Genomic DNA, 20,953 nt, shown 5'->3' on the forward strand with positions numbered 1-20,953 from the left:
CCTCAAAAAACTGAAAAATGGTGTTATCTGATCCAGCAATCCCATCTCTCAATATTTAACAAAATATTTTAAACTTAATTTGTTGAAGTGATAGGTTTCCATATTCAATGCAGCACCATTTACAATAGGCTAGTTACAGAATCAACTCGAGTGTCCAGTCAACCTAAGTGTCCATCCAGATGAATGGTTAAAGGAAACAATGTATATCTATGTATATATACACAATGAAACACTATTCAGCCTTAAAAAAGAAAATGCTGTCTTTTATGGACAACATGGCTCGAACTGAATAGCTTTGTTCTAAAAGAACACCAGCCATGGAAACACAAATATAGCATATTCCAACTTATATGTATAACCTAAAACAACCTCATAGAAGTAGAGAGTAGAATGGTATTTGCAAAAGTTGAGGGTTGGGGAAAATGGGGACATGACGGTCAAAGGTAACAATATCTCAGGAGAAGCAAGGATTTTTTTTCTTTTTTTCTTTTTTAGTTCTGTTGCACAGAGGGATAAATAATATTGTATTAAAAATTCCAAAATTGCTGAGACAGCAAATTTCCAGTATTTTCACCACTCAAAAAATAAGCATTTGAGGTGATTAATATGTTGACTGGCTTCATTTATTTATTCCACTTTGCATTCATAAATATCACTTTGTACCCAATACATATATATCAATATTAATTTGCTGTGAGATAAAATTTAAACAGGAAAAGGTATGGTATGAGGTCAGGTTGCAGCCTCCTAATGTCCTGCAAACTTTTTTTTAACAGAACTTTATTTCCTTGAAGCTTAATGACACAAAATGCTATAGCTTTTTACTCTTCACTTCCTCAAAAAGTCCATGTACTACTAACATCCTAAAATAAATTAATAGTGTGGGTTGCTAGCATTAAATATTCATAAATGGAGATTTGTAATCTACTAAATTTAACTGAGAAGTCTTTTTCTACCTGAGTGAGGTTATCACAAGAGGGTCGCCAGAGGCATTTTTTTAATGTTTCTGTTATTTTGGCTAGCATCCCTACACAGCGCTAACATATCCTCCTCTGCATGTAAGTGAAATCCCTCAATTCTCAAGAAATATGCATTATTTCTGTTCTATCAGTTATGTACTGAATTGTCATTTTCAATTGATGTTTTCTTTGCTTTCAAAGAACTTTATTGAGGTATAATTGAAAAAGTGAAGGCATGTATTTAAAGGGTACATTTTGATACATTTTGACATAAATACGAGCCCATGTAATCATCAACACAATCAAGCCAATGAACATCACTCCCCAAAGAAGTGTCTTAATTCACACTGGTAACTTCATTTTCCTCATCCCCCTAACTCCTGATGGTATACAGAAAATGACTGATCTACTTTGTCATTATAGATTAGTTTACACTTTCTAAAATTAACGGGCCCAAGCCAAACATACCTTTTGTCTGGTTCTTTTCCTGAGTTTTTCATCGTGTATAAATAGTTGATTCATTTTTACTGCTGCATTGTATTGCATATTTACCTATTGATGGAAATTTAAATTATCTATTCTAGACAATACCATGGACAATACTGCAGTGCTGAAACTCATCTCTGCTAGCAAAGGACAAATGGAGAGCCTAGTCTTCCAATCTCTGCTAGTTGTAATGGGACACACTTTCTGCTTGCAGAAGAGGTGTCAGAGAAGGCTAGTGGAGAGATAGTTCTTCTGTCCCTGCCTTAAAGTAATGAGGCCTCCTTAGTAATGGAGGCCATATAAAAACTAGTGATGAGTTATCTCCTCCTTCACAGAGTATCAATGGAGAGTACCAGGGAAAACGGGATTTTTACTACCATTGAGCATTAATGAGGCAATAGCATCCTTCTTCCATTGAGTGATGTCAGAAGCATCCTGCTTAAACAGAGGATCCCAAATCTCCTAACAGAATGCCCCAAACATCCTCAAGATAAAATAGCACTCATCACACCAAAAATTAGAAAAATCACAACTTCTGTAAGAAACAACAATGATATACAGCACTAGTAAGATGGCATAGATTTTGAAATTATCTGACAAAGATTTTAGAGCAGCCATCATAAAAATTCGTCAATGAGCAATCAAATATTAAAACTAAAGAATAGGAAGTCTCAGCAAAAAAAAAAAATGCAAGATACAAAGAAGAACCAACTAGAACTTTTAGAATTGAAAAACACAATAACCAAAATTAAAAACTAAATGGAAGAACTAAATAGCAGAATGAAAAGAATGAAAGAACTGGTGAATTTGAAGAGACAATAATAGAAGTAACTCTGTCTAAATAATAACGATAAAATATAGTGGATTAATGCTACCTTTTCTTTACTTTCTCTCTTCAATAGTTCTTCAGCAAACTTAGATATTGAAAATAAATATGAAGAGTAGGTTCCCTGAAGGTGATTTTTTTTGTAGGTTGCTGGAAAAACACTCTCCTCCCATAAACACACACACACACACACACACACACACACACACATACACACACACAAACAAACAGACACACCAAGTCCCATCCCACCACAACAACCTCAGTCAAAGAAATAAAATGTTGCTACTTGCATAAAAGAAGCAGAAACTGAGGAGGTGATTAAGCAAAAATAATACTAAGACCTAAATGTGGAGGAAAAGGAAATTTGCACACTTTTGGTGGTATTGTAAATCAGTATATCCATTTTGGAAAACAGTAAAAAGTCTCCTTGAAAATCTAAAAATAGAATTACGTTATGAACCAGCAATTCCACTTCTGCATATATATCCAAAGAAATTGAAATCAATATATCAAAGAGATCAGCACTTCTCTATTCATTGCAGCATTATTCACAATAGGCAAGATATGAAAATTACCAAAAAGCCCATGAGTGGATAAATGTATTTTTTTAAATGTCATACATATACACATTGGAATATTATTCAGCTTTTAAAAAGCAGGATATTCTGTCAGTTACAACAACATAGGTCAACCTAGAGGACATTACAATAATGAAATAAGCCAGACACAGAGAAAACTACTACATGATCTTGCTTCTATGTGGAATCTAAAGAAGTTAAACTCACTGAAGCAGATAGTAGAATGGTTGTTACCAGGGTCTTGAGGATGATTGGCACAAAAAGGGAAATGTTAGTCAGAGAGTGCAAAGTTTCCCTTAGATAAGAGGAATATAAGTCTAAGTGATCTATTGCATAGCATGGTTACCATAATTAATAAAAATGTATATCTCAAAATAGCAAAAATAATTGATTTTAAATATTCAAACGATTGGTATTTGAGGTGACAGATATGCTAGTTAGCCTGATTTGATCATTTCACACTATGCATGTATGGAAACATCACATTCTACCCCCTAAATATATAGTTTTTATTTGTCAATTAAAAAATTTTGAAGGAAGGACAATTATGGTATGGCATGAGATAGGTGTTTGGAGAAGGAGGAAGGTATTATGGAGGGAACAGAGTGCTAAGAAGTAAAAAGGAAGGTAAAGAAAAAGGAGAAGACCATAAATAGAAGACTTAGGCAAAATGTGAAACTGACTCTCCTTGCTATTCTTATTCTAGAATATTTTACTCATAGCTCTTTGTATCCCTAGATGGTTTCTAGTCTCCCCACAACAGGAAAATAGTAACAATAAACATGTTCTCCTTCTCAAGACCCAAGAAACATAAACTTAAAAACATAATCAAAAGAATATCAGGCTAGAGCTAATAGTGACCTGGATTTATGACATCTGTTTCCTAGTCACACAACATCAGCACTAGCTAGTTTTATGAGACATCCCTCAAGTGAGATTTTGGTGTTTCTTATAAATAGGAATATTGACAAATCTATGTATATATTGTGGTCTTTCAGAAATCAATTTTATGATTCGAAGCTAATTTATATGATATTTCTAATAATTTTGTATGAGAATTAAGGGTTCACTTGAAATTACACCATTATTGTGATTAGTCCATTCTCCAAAAATAGCTGAGCACAAATTTAGGTGTTGTCAGTAAATATGGAACCGTCAGCATCAGGATATGAAGAAACAATACAAAGGGCAAAAATTTATCCTCGATTATTCACAGTGATGGGGGTTAATCAAAGCCTACTCTGTGTTAGTTGGAGACTTGGAATTTATTTTTCAGTGAAAAAAATTAATATGTGAACTAGAGAGAATAGCAATAATAATTATCATTTGTCAAGCATTTGTTATAAAGTATTTTGCTAACTGTTTCAGATAAATTATCTTATTAATTCTCAAATAACTCTATGGGACATCTCCAATAATTTCTCCATTTTTGGGTGAGGAAAGTGCAGGTTAGGAAAGTTAAACAGCATGCCAAAGAATATGCATCTGGAAAAGACCAAAGCCAGAGCAAAGATTCAAATCAGCTGATTTTAGAACCTGTAATCTTAACGAAAGCATATATCCTTCCTAAAAGTGTTCTCACTAGAATTTTGGTATTGTCACTTTGAATAGAAAAATTCCTGTGGAACAAACAGAAGGTGTCATCTCAGGTTTTATAGACAAAGCATGTCACTGAAATACTTAGAATTAAGCCAAACACTGCTATAGAAATGATGTATTTATAAGGGTATTCAGAAGCCTTACATTTGGTCCACCTTTTCAAACACTGGTTCCACTTTACCACAACTGCTATGGCCTGGAACAAAGCCACTCATAGTACCACTAGAGGCAATCATTGTTTAAATGCAACAGCCCCCATTATATAATGGACTGAACTAAATATACTTTTTAAAAAATAAATAGAACTGTTTTCCAGAAAGCAGATTATGAGGAACAATGAGGAGCAAGAAGTAAACACAGAGAGAGGGTTGCACTCCACAGTCAGGGAGGTAGAATAAGAAAAGGGGAAGCCAAATGTGCCCAAGATAAACTAAATGCACATTTTGATTGAGCTCAGGGCCAATCCAATAAGGAACAAATCTATTAGGAGAATCAAATAAAAAGGCAAAGTCAGTAAAAACTGCATGTGTGTTTTTGGAACTATGGTTTAAAGGAGATTGGGAATTGATGTGTTGGATGGTTGCTAAGACATAAGCAACAAAAGAACATTGTGTGCACGTTAGATATGCAGCCACTTCTGATTTATTTCAAAAAAAGTCGCCAGAGAATATTGTGATGTTCCCCGATTGCCTTTGCAGTTATACCAGTCAGCAGGCCAAGAATAAAGACCACTTAAGTGTTATTTAGAAATGAAATCACTACTAAAAAGGATATAGTTGTATGTTAAAGAGACACCAAACCATTATGAGTCAACTAAGTTAGCTCTAAGGTCAAGAATAAATGAATACAAATGTGAGACAATATTGTGGTAGATACAGTACTTTCACAGTGTCTTGTGTCTGAGAGTATGGAAAGACCAATGAGGAGACAGTGAGCTACCAAACATCTGTCATAAATATGTATCTGAGTAACATTTAAGTCATCTGATACTTGAATACATCAAGGGAAAGACAACGTTGTAGGGTCAATTAAACAAACTCATATGTACTATAATAGTTCAACACAAAGGAGAATGGACAGAGAAAGACAAACAGTCAAAGTTGGTAAGCTTTATCAAAATAGAGTTTTTGAACTTGTAAAGATAAAGAATGAGAGTTTAGAAATATGAATTGGCTTACCCATGTAAGTTAAAAAAGTAGAGAGGCAGAAAGGGTGGAAGAGGAAAAATGAATACAGACATCTCTAACTTTTGTACATGAAAAGTAGCATGTACAGTGAAAGAAATAGAAAGAAATAAAGGTAGACTTGATTCCCTAAATTTTCTTTACAAGCAGAGCAGTAAGATTTAAAGGATATTTTACTAAACTTACTCTAAACTTAATCTCCAATTCCTGAAGTCATATGTTTCAAGTTTAAGGAATCTTCCTGCATTATTAATTCTTCTCCAGAGAGAAACAACCAACAGCATATAATAGATAAATGAATGGATATAAAGAGAGAAACAGAGACAGAGACAGAGACAGAGGCAGGCAGGTAGGCAGGCAGGCAGATAGGTAGGTAGAAGGAGATTTATTAAGGAAGTTAGCTCACGTGATATATAGAGGCTGAGAAGTCTTCAAGCTAGAGAGCCAAGGAAGCTGTTACCATGGCTCAGTCCAAGTCCAAAAGCCTCAGAAATACCAGTAAATTTTATGAGTATGAATTCACTGCTTTACTTCTCTGACTTGGAAGTAAGTTTCTTAATCAAAAGTAATGCTTTGTGGAATACCATGACGGTGGATAAATCATCTGTTAACTTCACAAATGGTGGTGTAGACAGAAGCACTGAATGTAGGGAAAGCAAATCTATATCCAGAGAAAGTGTATATTCCAGTAAGGATAAAATGTGACTCCTTCCAGGATGAAAGTGGTCCAACGTAATCAACCTGACCCCAAGAAGTTCCTGCATTCCTCAGAATTCTTCCTCTGAGACCACAGAGCAACCAGCATGCAACACCAGGCTGACAGAGCCCCAAGTGTAAAACTCCAATCAGAGACAGCTGCTGTGTGGGCTGTGACAAACAAAACCTTTTGAGTGGGTCCACCTGAGGTCTGGGAAAGCAGGACATAGAGTCAAAGACTGTTCTCAAGTCCCAATATTTAAAGTTTGCTTTCTTGTGTTCTGGAATTATGAGACATTGATTACCACCTGCAGAGGTCTGTTCTGTGCCCTGATTTAATAATGGATGAATAAATACACTCACATACACTAATCTGAGTGGGCTAAGGATGGCTGTTGGCTGCTTTTAGAGGATGACTGCAGCTAACCAACCGTAACTCTCTATAGCTGTCCACATTTATTCAGGATAGATTTAATAACAGATTTTAAATCAACATGCTTTTTGATAATCATCATGGTTAAAAAAGTAGTTTTATGATTGATAAAAGCTTTAGGTTCCAGGGCCCAGAGAAAACCCCATTAATGCGTAATTCCCCTTTGAACTCCCCCTGAGAGGACCATCCAGCACATTTACATGAGCAAACAAATTAGAGACAAAGGAATGTGGGGCAAACAGATTTAACTGGGGAAGCCTTTCTTGTCCCTATCTTTTTCCCTATGCTAACATAATGAACTGGCTGCCTTCAGCCTGTCCCAATAAAACCTTTTGGCCTTCCAAAAGATTTGATACTATCATCTATAACTTTCCTTAATATTTCACTAACAGTTTTCTAGCCACCCTGAATGAATCTGAACAGAATTACTTGGGACCTGTTAGCTACTTACTTTTTTCCTGTTGATCTCTTTCAGAATAAGAATGCCTATATTGTGCATATTACTCCATTTTATTTTAGAACCATATAAGTTGCTTGACTTCATAGCCTCACAGCTGGAGGGAATCTGTCTCATGATGTCACACCTTTGAGTCTCGCTTACATCTGATTTAGATGACATGTAGATAAGATAGTGGGCTTTCTAGACTTTTGAGTTGATGCTGGAAGGAGTTAAGGCTGTTCTGGCTGTTAAGATAAAATAAATACATTTCACATGTGAAGAGAACATAAATTTGCAGGGGTCAGGGATTGTATTCCATGGTTTCAGTGTTTGTGTCCCCTCTGAAATTCACAGCCGAAAAGTGAAGTCCTCTTTTGACTTTTAAAAAATTACTTCCTCAAAAGAATAGATTAATTAGACTGTCTTTTTCTCTGCTTTCCTACCTCCCATTATTTAAACATTCTAATTATTATTATGTGATTAGATATTTCACAATGGAGACTTTGACCAAGTCAATTTGAGAACCCCTGGGTTAAACCAGACTTAAAAGGTTTAATAGTAAATGACACCCCAAAGTGAAATTACAGAATACATTATATTCACACCTATTTAGCAAGACAACATTATCTATAGAATGGGACATCTCACAGTATTCATATTTAGTAGACACAATATGCATGACACTTGGCACTGTACCCCGTTGCATGAGAGTCAAAGATGAGGTGTGCTGCTATTTAAGAGCCAAAGAATGAGTAATTAATAAACAATATGAAATTATTTCTCTGAATTCTAGAGGCTAGGTGCAAGATCAAAAGATCATAGCAGGTTTGGTGCCTGATGAGAGGATTCTTGCTTTGTCCTCACATGGAGGAAGAACAGAAGGGCAGAAAAAGCTTAGCAGGTTCCCTCCAGCCCTTTTGTAAGCTCACTAATCCCCTTGACGAGGGCTCTAACCTCACTATTTAAGCACTCCTAAAGGTCCCACCTATTAATACTATACATTGGAGTTTAAGTTTCAACATTAATTTTCCTAAATTTATTTTATATATAAACATATAGAAAACTAGACCATTTTTCATCCTGGCTTTTCTGTCTGGGACAATTTCTGACCTCCTTCATAGAAACTAGAGTCCAAACAGAACATAGCCCTCTTATGTAATTCAGGAGACATATACTACAGTTTGACAGGATAAGTTGGCTATAATTTTTAGGGAACTTTTTTTAATCTGCTTTAAAAACCTGTTCAGGCAGATATTCTTTCTCCTCAATGGTTTTCTTAATGGCATCTGGGAAATTGTCTGTTGCCTCTTGGTTGGCAGAAGCTGCCTCTCCTGTTATCTTGACATTTTTTAAACCAAACTTTTTTCTAAAATCAAACCATCCTTTGCTGATGTTCAGTGTTTCATCTTTAGATCCTTTACCTTCCTTCGGTTTTAAGTTGTCATGTAATGACTGTTTTTTCTTCAATCATATTTAAGTCTATAGGTATGCCTTTCTTACAGCAATCCTGCATACATATACAAACTGCATTTTCAATATAATTAAAAATATTTTTCAAAGAGTGGAAGGTTTGCATACCAGCTGGTGTAGCTGCATTAATTTTCTTTTCTTTTTTTTTTTTTTTTTTTCACAATTGTCCTTTTTTAACCATTGTTGTCTTGAAATAGCAGGCCACCACAGCTGCAGACCTTAATCTACATTACCTCTGAAGAAATTCATTTTTTATTATATTACAACTTTTATCTGCTTCTTGGAAGTACTTTCAACATTACTACTGGAACTTAGTGTGTATTTCTTGGTGTTATTCAGAGTTTATGGTGTCGCAGTAAATATGATAAAAATATATGAGAACCATCAGAGATTACTGTTTACTGCTATATTTTGTTTACTATATGAATTGCTCATGTGGAGATAATTAGCAACGTACGGTTTTAAGCAGATACTCACAACACTTAAGCTCACTACAATACCAATGGCAACAAAATTATAACAGTAGTACAGTATATACCACTGTTAATGCAGTTATGATTTAATATTGTACCTTTACATTTGCTTATACTGCAAATGATGCCATATTTGGTCTATAATTGTATTGTGTAAGCTGGGTAAATTTTACCTTTTTATAATAGATTTGTATGTATTTTATGGTAGTACATGATAAAAAGACTGCAGTCTACATATAGCTTATTCATTCATGACATACCTTCTTTATATCTACCTTTTTCCTGATTTTATTGATATTTCTAGGCTATATGGTTTATCTGCGATTTTAAAAAAAATTGTTACTGCCCCAAAATTCCAATATATTTAGTAAAACAATCTATGTAAAAGGGGACCCATGCAGTTCAAACTTTTGTTGATCAAGGGCCAATTGTATATCTGTATCTCCTTTCATTTCTCTTTTTCTGGAGAACCCTGGCAAATACAAATACTGAAGTAGAAAAGTTGATAACTTGCTGGAAAGTGAGGGTGGACTAGAGGAAGTATGAGAAACTCCTGGGGGCTGAAGTTTGTAGAAGAATTTACACACAGTAACCTCATCAGGTTCTCACATTGGAGAGCCAAGAAAGATCCCTTCATGACTCTGACAGAAAGAGGAAGAATAATCGTTGTAAAATATGCACAGAGACTTCTCCATCCAAAAAATGCCTACTCTCCAGCAGGAAAGGCTACATACACCACAGCCTTGTCCCAGAGCCATGAGGGAAGTGTATTTTCTCACTCCAGCCACCTTTACCCTTCCTGTTTCACCTAAAGAATAGAGAAAGCTATGCAAGAAAGGAATACTAGGACAGGTCACAAGCCACAAACACAGATCCATTACAAGAACGAGATTTTATCATAAGATGACACAGTCTTTTCCCACCTCATATTTGCAACTAAAAACGGGGTGGGGAATGAGTCTTTGATGGTTTCACAAGTGAATTTACCAAAGCACTTAAGAGAGAAACTGATACCAGATCTCCACAATCTCTTTCAGAAAGTAGAAGCAAAGATAACTCTTCCTATCTCATTCTATGAAGCCTGCAATACCCTAATATCCAAACCAAATAAAGACATTACATAAAGGAAAACTCTGTAGACCATTATCGCTCTTGAAAGTAGATGTAAAAATTCTTAACACATTTTAGCAAGTTGAATCCAATATTGTGTAAATACACACACACACACACACGCGCGCGCACACACACACAGAATTTACCCCATGTCTTCAGGGCTTGTTCAACATTTGAAAATAAATCAATGCACTCACCACCTCAATACCAAACCAAAGAAACATCAAATGATCATGTCGTTTGATGAGTGACACTCATTTAAGGTAACTCAATCTCAAGGAATAGAGAGGAAACATTTCCAAATGGCTAAAGAATAACAACAAAAACCTACAGCTAAATATGAAAAACTGGATGATTTCCCCTTAAAATCAGAATAAGGCAAAGATATCCCCTCTCACAATGCCTACTCAACACTGGACTGAAAGTTCGAGCTACAACAATAAGAAACAAAGGAATTTTTAAAAAGAAAAAATCAAGCCATGAAAAGACATAGATGAAAATGCTATGCCTAATTCAAATTAGTAACCTTCTGGAAATGCAAAGTCTACAGAGACATAAAAAATCAGTGGTTTCTAGAGCTCAGGGAAGGAAAGGAGGTTTTAGTAGTTGAAACACAAAGGATTATTTTAGGACAATGAAATTTTTCTCTATGGTATTGTAATAGTATATATCTGATTTCATCCATATAATTCAAAATCCATAGACCACCACAGAACAAAGATTAAATCTTAATGAATGCAATTATTTCCTAAGAATTATTAAAGAGGTCCAGAGATCCTAGACAAAAATGCAGATTTGACAAAAGAATCTAAATACATTACAACTATATGAAACATCCTCAGAAAAAGATTAGGGTACAGGTTTAAGTTAGCTTAAAAATAAGTGTAGTTTGCAGCACTATAGACAAGAGGATTCTTACACTATAATTTAATTAATAACCTTGTTTCCCTTTCAGATAAGGTTTAATAATTGTAGAACCATTATACAGGTATGCCAGAATTAAGCAAGGAAGTAAATGGTTGTCAGATGGCAAGAGTCAGGTTTCTCACTGTTGGAGCAGGAATTTATAGGTAAGCAAGGAGAGGAGACCAGGAAGAACCATGTGGTAATGGATCAGAGTGGGAGACATAAGTATGGACTTATTTGTAGTTCAATATAGACACACAGATGGTTACATCTAGAAATATTTATTGATATGTGCATACCTGTGGGTTAGCATATATACATATATTTAATATAGACATCTGAAATGTCAGCTGAAAGGACCTAGAAGCAATGACATCCAGTAGTAATAAGCATATCTAGTGTCCAGATCTTGCTTTCTATTATGATCATCCAACAAAAGAAACCAGGATTCATTGGAGAAATAATTGATAGTAGAGCTAGAGCACAAAATGTACTAGATGAGCCTGGAAAACCTGGTAGTGCCAGAAAGCGTACACACAAACAAAGCACCACATGATGGGGATATAATGAAGGGATACAGGAGTCAACTGAAAGAGCTATTAGTGATCAACACAGGAGCAATAGGCAATTTATCAACAAAATAAGTAGAAATCAGCAATAACAATGATATGTGCAATATCTTCAGAGCGATCAATGTAATTCATTATATTAACAGAATGAAAAAGAAAAGGATATGATTACCATGTGTGCCTATTCCTTATCCATTAATGAAAAAAATTTTCAACAGTATGGGAATAAAGGAAAATATTCAACCTGATTATGGACATCTATAAATAACCTACATATCACATGATGTGTTGTGGTAAAAGTCCTAAGACTGAAAGCAAGACAAGGATGCCCAATCTTGCCAATTCTATTCAATATCACATTGAAGATCCTTATCACTGCAATAAGGCAAAAAATTTTTTTAAAAAGGGAAGAAAGTAACTAATGGTACTCAACAACATACAAATTAATTAAATTTAAATAGGCCATAGGCATAAATGTACAAGCTGAACCATAAAACTTCTAGAAGAAAAAAATTTTTTAGAAACTAAAACTGTCTTTTCTCCCCAATGAGACAATACATAAAAAATGTTAGGGAATCTACATTAACAATACCAGAATTAGTAAATGAGTTAAGCAGACTGAAGTATAAAAAGACAATATGTAAAAATAAATTGTATTCCTATATAATAGCAATGAATTATTGAAAACTGGACTTAAATAATTTATAGTGATTATGTAATTTACAAAAAGAAATGTCAAACATGAAATATTTAGGATTACACTTAACAACATTAGAGCAACATCTGCAAGAACACCTATAAGTCATGGCTGGTAAAAAGTGAAGTCCTAAATTAATGGAAATATACACTATGTTCATTGACTGAACACTCATCTTTATGTTAATTTTTCCAAGTTTATCTATAGATTCAATCTTCTCCCAGTCAAAATCTTTAAAGGCAATTTTGCAGAAAATGACAAACTATTTCTGCAATTTAAATGATAGGAAGTTGATCTAAAATAGAAGACTTTTTTTTTAAATAGTAAAGTTGAAAAATTTACACTATCTTATGCCATAACTTTACATAAAGCTATAATTAACACAGTGTGCCGTTTACATATAGATATATAGATTAGTGCAACAAAATAAAGAAATCACATAAAGACCCACACATATATCATCAATTCATTTTTAACAGAGTTGCCATGACAGTTAAATGAAGGAATAATATTGTATTCAAAAAATGGTGCTAGAACAAGTGAATATCCACTTGAAAATGCATCTAGAATTGATACCACAACCTCCTATACATCAGTTAACTTGAGATAGGCCATAGATTTAACCTTGAAAACTAAAAATTTAATAAAACTTGTAAAAAAAAAATCGGGGTAAATATTTGCAATCTTGGGATAGGCAAAGATTATTACATAGATCAAAAACCTTTAAAGATAAAAATATTTTTATAAATTAGACTTCATAAAAAATAAAAGCTGCCCTTTTTAGAGAATTTATTAAGTGACTGAAGAGCAAGACACACACTAGGGGAAAATACTTGAAATGTATAAACTTGAAAAAGGACTTTAGAATACTTCAAACATTCTTATCACTCAGTAATAAAAAGGCAAACTACTGAATCAAAAATTGGACAAAAATACAGAGATAACACAAAAGGAAATATATGAATGCCTAATAACCACATGAGATGGTGTTCACTGTATTTTATCATCGGGGAAATGTAAATAAAAATCACAATTGGTTAACACTACACAATGATTAAAAATGGATACAAGTAAAAAGGCCGATAATGTCAAGCTTTGGTGAGACTATGGAGCAAATGAAATTGTCATGCACTGCTGGTGGTAATGTAATGATAATGTTACTGTGGAAAGCAGTTTGGTCATTTCTTATATACTTACCATATAACCAAATAAATCCACTTCTAGGTTTGTACATGAATATTTAAAGATTTATTCATAATAGCCTCAACCTAGACACAATCCACATGTCTACCAGTAGCTGAGTGCCTGATATAGTTTGGCTCTGTGTCCCCACCCAAATCTCATGTTGAGTTGTAATCCCCAACGTTGGGGAAAGGATATAGTGGGAGGTGATTAGATCATGGGGGTGGATTTCCTTCTTGCTGTTCTCATGGATAGTGAGTTCTCACAAGATCTGGTTGTTGACCATGTGTTCTCCCTTCACTCAGTTTCCAACTGCTGTGTCAAGATGCGCCTTCTGCCATGATTTGAGGTTTCCTGAGGCCTCCTATGCCATGCCTCCTGTATATACTGCAGAACTGTAAGTCAATTAAGCCTCTTTCCTTTACAAACTATCTAGTCTGATACTTCTTTATATTAATGCAAGAACTGACTAATATAGTGTCTAAGTAAATTCTGATACATTAATACATTCAGATACTGCTAAGTATTAAAAGGGAACAAATGATATATACATACATCATGTATTCTTGTCAAAAAAACTATAGCAGGAAAAAGAAACAAGATATGAAACAATACTATATGATTTCGTTCTTATGAGGTAACAGAAAAGCCAAGTCTAATCTATAGTACCAGAAAGTAGATCCATGCATTTCAAGAATGCATTTCAAGAAACCATGGTTTGGCAAGAGCATAAGGGAACATTTTGGAGTAATGGAAATGTGGTGTTTATCATTATTTGACAATGATCACTTGTGTAAATATGTCAAAAGTTATCAAACAGTGCAATTAAATGGGTTCATTTTATTGTACGTAAATATAAAATGCAACTCATCTTTAATCAAATTGATTTAAAGAAGACAGGATAGCAAGCTTTCAATAAGGTACATATTCCTTGATGACCATACTGTGGGTTTTTAAAATATAAGTGACTACTCATGCCTCATCAACTACTGCTATTAAACTGTATCATATAGCTCAGCAATCCACAAGAAACAAATAAAAACAAAAAACTAAGGAATTCTAATGCTGCCTAGAAAACATAAGAAATATAAGAAAATATACTCACCAACTCCTACTTCACACTCCCTATCATGTCCCACACATAACAAACAACTGCTTAGCTATCTAGTTAAAGTCTCTTAAGGGCCTAACAATGTATCAAGTGTCACACATCTTGACCTGGCGTATTAAAGCATCTATAAAAGTGATTAACAGATTATAGTCCAGGGACCAATACAGACTATTGCCTGGTTTTATAAATAAAGTTTTATTGGAACACAACTACATCTGTTTGTTTACATATTATCCATCTCGACTATTGCAATGGAAGTGACTGCAAGGTCCTCAAAGCTGAAAGTATTTTCTAACTGGAAATTAACGTAAAGAGCTTGCCCACCTCTGTTCTATAAGGAACATAAAGGCATTGTTAGGGTACATGGATAGTAATTATCAAACAATGTAAGCAGGACATTAATGTGTATAAATTGTCAATTATGTATAAGCATTGCATTTGGCATTTTCACAAAATCTTAACATTTAAATGGAGTATTTTAAATGCCATTTGAATTAAATAATTATGTTGGGATTTGAAATAACTTCCTTCAACAAATAATGAACAGTTTGCCAAAAAGCAGAGTCTAACCAAGGGCAAAAAAAGAAAGAAGAGCCCTTGGAAAGCAGAATAATGTTATTCTGAGTAACTTGCTAGGGCAGCTCCATGAAGTTGAAAGAACACTATCTTCCAGCGACAGAAAAGTCTTTATGCCTCAGTAGAGAGTCTTAACTGTGTGGTCTTCAGGGTGGTGATGTTACATTTGGTTTGTCAATAGCACGTAATGAATTGGCCTTGGAGCAGGTCAACAAGAGACCCCCGATCATCAGATAGGTGGGGACAAAAGAGGTGGTAACACAACATAATTGCTTTTCTTATAATAACAAAATTCATCCCAAATACTGGAAACAAAGGAGGTATTCAGACTGGGTCATTGAAGACAGCAGGCCAGGGAAACTGTTAACCTCTCTCCTTTCTCCACCCTTACCAAAAATATCTCAGATTCCTTCCTGATTCTGCTTTGTTCTTTAATTCCCACATTCAGTCACTTATTAGATATGACTTTCCTACTGCTACATTTCTTCTCCCTATTACTGTTGGCTTTTCCTGTCTTAATAATTTCCTACCTATATGGGTGTATTTTTTAATTTATTCACTCAATATTAATTAACCATCTATTTCTTGCTAAAACCCATGCTCATTATGGGAGAAACACCCTGGTGAAAAAAGTGGACACCGTCTCTTCCCCGTGGTTATGTGTTGTGGTTATTAATGTCAAGTGTTTAAGCAATGGTGAGTACAATAGCAAGGAAGAGCCAAGTTTTAAAAGGCGCCGAAAGAAAAATTTATTCTTAATTTGGGATATTGGACTTCCTGAAAGAAGAATCTTCTTAAACTACAAGCAGTAGAGTAGGAATGAGTTAGCCAGAGAGAATGAAAAATACTTGGATGTAAAAACATACAAAAGACCAACAAACTGAAAATTATTTTATAATATATGTCAGAATGAAAACACTTAAAAATAAAGCCTTATAAGAAAAAAAACCAAAATGATAATCATTTTACTAAGGTTGTATATCTGTGATTTTATTTATATGACATATTAGTGTTTATATACATATATATGACGAAAGTCATTTACTTCTTTAGAAATACATTTATTTAGAATGTATAGTTCTAAATATGCAGAAACATATTTATAAAATATTGATAGAAAATACTATATACATATGTATTTCCCAGGAATCAGATAACCATCTGCTCTTTTATATATCTGGGATATTTCCTTATATTTAGAAAGAATGCAAATTAACCCCTTTCAGGGACAATTCAGAACCTTATATAAAATAAACAATGTAACTATGACAAAGTCCTTCCTGTGTTTGCTGACAAGTAAGAGAGCAGCACCATATGCTTTCATGTACATTACCCCGGGAGGGCAGTGCCATATGTTCACACGTATGTCACCCGTCTTGGCCTTCCGTATAAGACAGTGTCCCACGGGGTATGCCAAATAGGAAAAGAGAAGGTAGCCACAACATGAGTATGAGGATGTGGCGTGTTTTCCTTGCTGAGATTTTGCTAGACCATCACTTCAGTTGGCAAGCACGCAGAACAGCTGCTTTACCCTGGAGCAAAGGTCTTTGTGATCCCACAAACTCTCCCCAGTCAGTGAGACCGTGGAGGGAAGGTGGTGCGCCCTTTGGGAGTGGATTTTTCCTCCCTACTGTGAGAGGCCATAAAGTAAGTAATTACCGTGAAAGACTTTTAATGGATTTTGTACTAACTCTCAACTTTGCCGCTAAGTTCCGATAAAATGGATGGACATCTAATTACACATAATTGAAATCCTTCATATTAAAAACAGAGAGAACAAGATAAAAAATTAAAAGACTTTGTTGATCAAAATTTGTTTCATTATGATTTAATGATTTCATTCACAGGTTAAAGATCAGTGTTGATTTCTGACCTCTTAGGTATCTTTCAAGGCTGCACATACATGATACTTTGGGCCATAATTCCCTTCTATGATAGAAGTGGCAAAATGAGAAAAAGTTTTCACAATTCATTCACAAAGTCAGTCAAATATATATGAAGTAATAAAATACTATCTATGTTTATATTTACCAATCCATGTACATGTCAAAAATACTAAAATGTTCACAAATTCAGTTTGTACCATGGTGGTTAAATTTAATGATTATTTAACACCATTTTTCAATGCTTTCCTTTGCGTTACTGCTTCTATCAAAGGGATGTAAGATAAACTAGTAAAACAGTTAGTAGCTGTGTTCAACAATTGGATTTCATTTTCATCTTTCAAGAGAAAACTTTGAGTCTCAAAGTAAAAGTTCTCTTTGCTATTTTAGACAAAAATAATTTGAGATAAAGGTTTGGAATAATTATTGAAAACTTTCGCGGTGATTTATCAGGGTTTTTATCGGAAAAATAGGCAATAGTATTCCCTATTTTACAGATATAAGATAAAATTTTCAGGAAGGTTTTACAACTATCCCACATAGCTAGTAAGCAGGCAGTACCAAGACACAAAAGCAGGTCCATCCGACTCGAAAACTGAGCTATACTTGCCCTGCACACTGTGTTGTGTCCTATGTTAATGAATCAGCGTTTATCCATTTGGTTCTCCACAGAGATAAATGGACAGTTCCGAGATGTGTTCCAGAAGGGTCTTCAGAAGGTACTGAGGAATTGTGTCCTAGCCATTATAACTATGGCCACCTTAACCAGTGGTTGTACTGGACTTTTTCTGCCTTTCTCTTTCACACGCAATGTCCTTCACTCTTGTTACCTATGATCACTTGTCCAGTAAAATACCTGCAAACAAGTCTTAATCTCACTTTGCTGCCTTAAATCGCTCTTCTCCCCTTTCTCCCACCACACTTCCTTCCAGTGCCTCCCAAATTATTGCCTATAAAATCAACTCCTTGCACTTCAATTGTTATCTCAGATTCTGTTTCTGTGGAAACCCTACCTAAAAGAAAAAAAAAAGAAAAGGCAAAACTACTTAAGAAACATCCTCTCTTCCATTTCTCTCCTCCTCCTTCAATCTTCCTGGCCCACTGATCCCACTCCAAATTTTCTTGACATCCTTTCACTTCTTAATAGACACTCTGGGTTCTCATGGTCTGTGCATTCCCTTTCTGTCACAACCTTTACTCACAAAGCATAGATTAATCTGATTGGTAAATTATCAGTAACAATTTGGATTTTGTGCTTTTCTGGGATATTTGCACTTTAGCACAGTGCTAGACTATACACAATGTCATAAAACTTTCGTCATAAAATTTTAGTAAAGACTGGAGATAGATATTTTTAAATTTTGGTAATAAAACCAAGAACTTGTCTAAAATCTTGTCTAGTAAATGGTCATCTGATAGTCTGCCCTCTTGAAACATCTATGAGGTAATAGAAAATGCTTATATCCGAACAGCCTTAATCAACACACATATAAATATATGATTACTTTGAATACTCAAAAAATTCAGGAATTCGAAATTTTATAAACTACATTTTTTCTTAAGGATCTAGTACCATAGTTTCACAGGTAACGTAGAAAATTTTGTTCGGAGTGGTTGCAGTTTTCATTAGGTAAAGTGAGTTCCTATGTGGCACATGGCCAAACATGTACTATAATATACTTTTTAAAATATTAATGACCATGACAAGTGCTCAGTGCAATTCACTCAGGTGGACAAAAAACAGATTTTTTAATATGCTCAATGTAATTAAATAGCGATAAAAAGATTATTGCAATTCACATGAGAAAACTCAGATGGCCAATGAGATGCCACAATTTGTACACTGTGTCACAGCTCAAATGCTGAGCAGTAAACATGGCATCAGCTTCACTGTTGGCAAGAGTATGAGAACAGGGAAGAAGCTGTTAAATCACACAGCCTGCAATGTTTCCCCACTGAAGTCTGAATTGCTCAGGTATCACTGTGCCAGCGTAAACAGAAAATCACTCCAGACACATATCATCAGAGCACTCACTTTCCAAGATGCCTACTGAAGATCAGTAAATAAAAACAATGCTTTGATAGGTTGTAACCATTAAAAGTCAAAAGGTTATAACAAGTGCTCTCTCATTTTTATCTAGTCTTTCAATAAATTAAATGGAAATCAATTTTCAAAGTTACAATTTGCTCTGAGAGTTCAAAGAGATGTATCTTACAGATGTTTAGAAACCAAGTGCAAAAGAGGAAAAGGGAATTTAAAGTAACTTGAAGATCAATAGGTTCAAATCCTTAAAGTAATTTACTGTGGCAAATTAAGTTTTAATAAAATTAAACACACACATGGCAAAATTGAGAACATCTTCTATAAACTCACTTTGACTCTGACCAAGAACAGAAATGCTAGAGGGCCAAAATTTCTTCTCAATTGTTGTTCTAGCCCTCCTGTCTCTCTTTATTTCTTCTCTTTGTTTTTTTCTTTCTTTCCTTTTCTTTTCTGTCTTCCTTCCTTTATTTCTTTTTGTAAATTCTCAGTTGTTTCTCTCTGACTTTTAAGATAAAAACCAACTAAGCAATGCTGACATAGGAAGATCATTTGGGTCTAAGAGTTTAAGACTACATCTCTGATAATGTAATATTAACTAATCAGCACACAAGGAAATGATAAAAGTAAACACTTGAAATTCCACCAACTCGGAATCCCACTCCTCAGAATTTATTCATCTGTGAGTGGTCCAAAATCTAGAACACTTACTTTATATACACAGATGGTTACATATATATTTCTACAGGTATTATCTAATGTCTAATAGTCTATAACTTTTCTGCACTCAGCAATAATATACCGTGGACATTATTCTATGAAAGAGGATCAGTTTTTATTCTACTTTAATAGGTCTCCTTACTCAGTTTCTATTATCATACTGTTTTGTTTACTTTAGCTTTATGCATTACTTTTAAGGTATTCGAAAAACCAAGCTGTTTCTTTTTACCTCTGTTTTGAAGAATTTTAATAAGGATCACTTTTGACATAATTAAAAGCAATGTGATCACTAGCTTAAAATAACAATTTGAATGGCTAATATAACTATCTGCAGCTTATGGTTTTACAGTAACTACTTCTTAAAAATAAATTCTTCTTGATAAAAGGGTGATAAAAATGTTGTAATTTTTATTTTATACTATCTTTTAGATTTACCAAAATTCCTGGTTTTAAACAAGTAAACCATTGATTAACACTTCTTTGAGAGATGAATAAAGAAGTTATTTTTGCCCAAATTATTGACAATAATGATTCCATCATACTGTTCAGAGAAAATCCTGAAGTGTGTAATATATCATATAGTTTGCTGAGAGCGGCAGCAAGGAATACCTAGTCAGTTCCCCAAAGGGAAAAACTGCTCAAAGCATTATAAAACAGAAAATAATATGAATGTTTCACACAAGATGAAATAGTTCTTTGAACACAGGATATATGACTCTGCCTCCATTCTTCCCTCATAAAGAATACTTTCTTGTTTATCTTTAACCTGTAGTGAACATACACTAGCTGCCTGGTTAGTTTATCTTTAACCTATGAAAGAACAAAGAGCATCCACTTGTTGAACCTGCCACTGGAATATAAATGATAAATACGTGGGTCAGAGTCTGCTCTAGGCTCTTAGCTGGGTATGCTATGAGGCTCCTGATGTCCCACTCTGAACCCACCTTTGCTTTCTGTCTCTGTGTATGTTTCTTAATTCCTTCAGTGCCACCTGGGTTGGGGTCTCCAT

At 34.5% G+C, this 20,953-nt stretch overlaps 1 long non-coding RNA gene across 2 annotated transcripts in view; it reads left to right on the forward strand.

The window, feature by feature from the left end:
* Positions 1–20,953, forward strand: part of LOC141580104 (uncharacterized) — a 555,778-nt gene that overhangs the window by 469,962 nt on the left and 64,863 nt on the right. For both annotated transcript variants that reach the window (XR_012512140.1, XR_012512139.1), the window contains exon 3: positions 13,919–14,010. This is a non-coding gene — a long non-coding RNA (uncharacterized LOC141580104). The remainder of the gene's footprint in view (positions 1–13,918; positions 14,011–20,953) is intronic.

Source organism: Saimiri boliviensis, chromosome 10 (genome assembly GCF_048565385.1).
Source record: "Saimiri boliviensis isolate mSaiBol1 chromosome 10, mSaiBol1.pri, whole genome shotgun sequence".
Lineage (NCBI taxonomy): Eukaryota > Metazoa > Chordata > Mammalia > Primates > Cebidae > Saimiri > Saimiri boliviensis.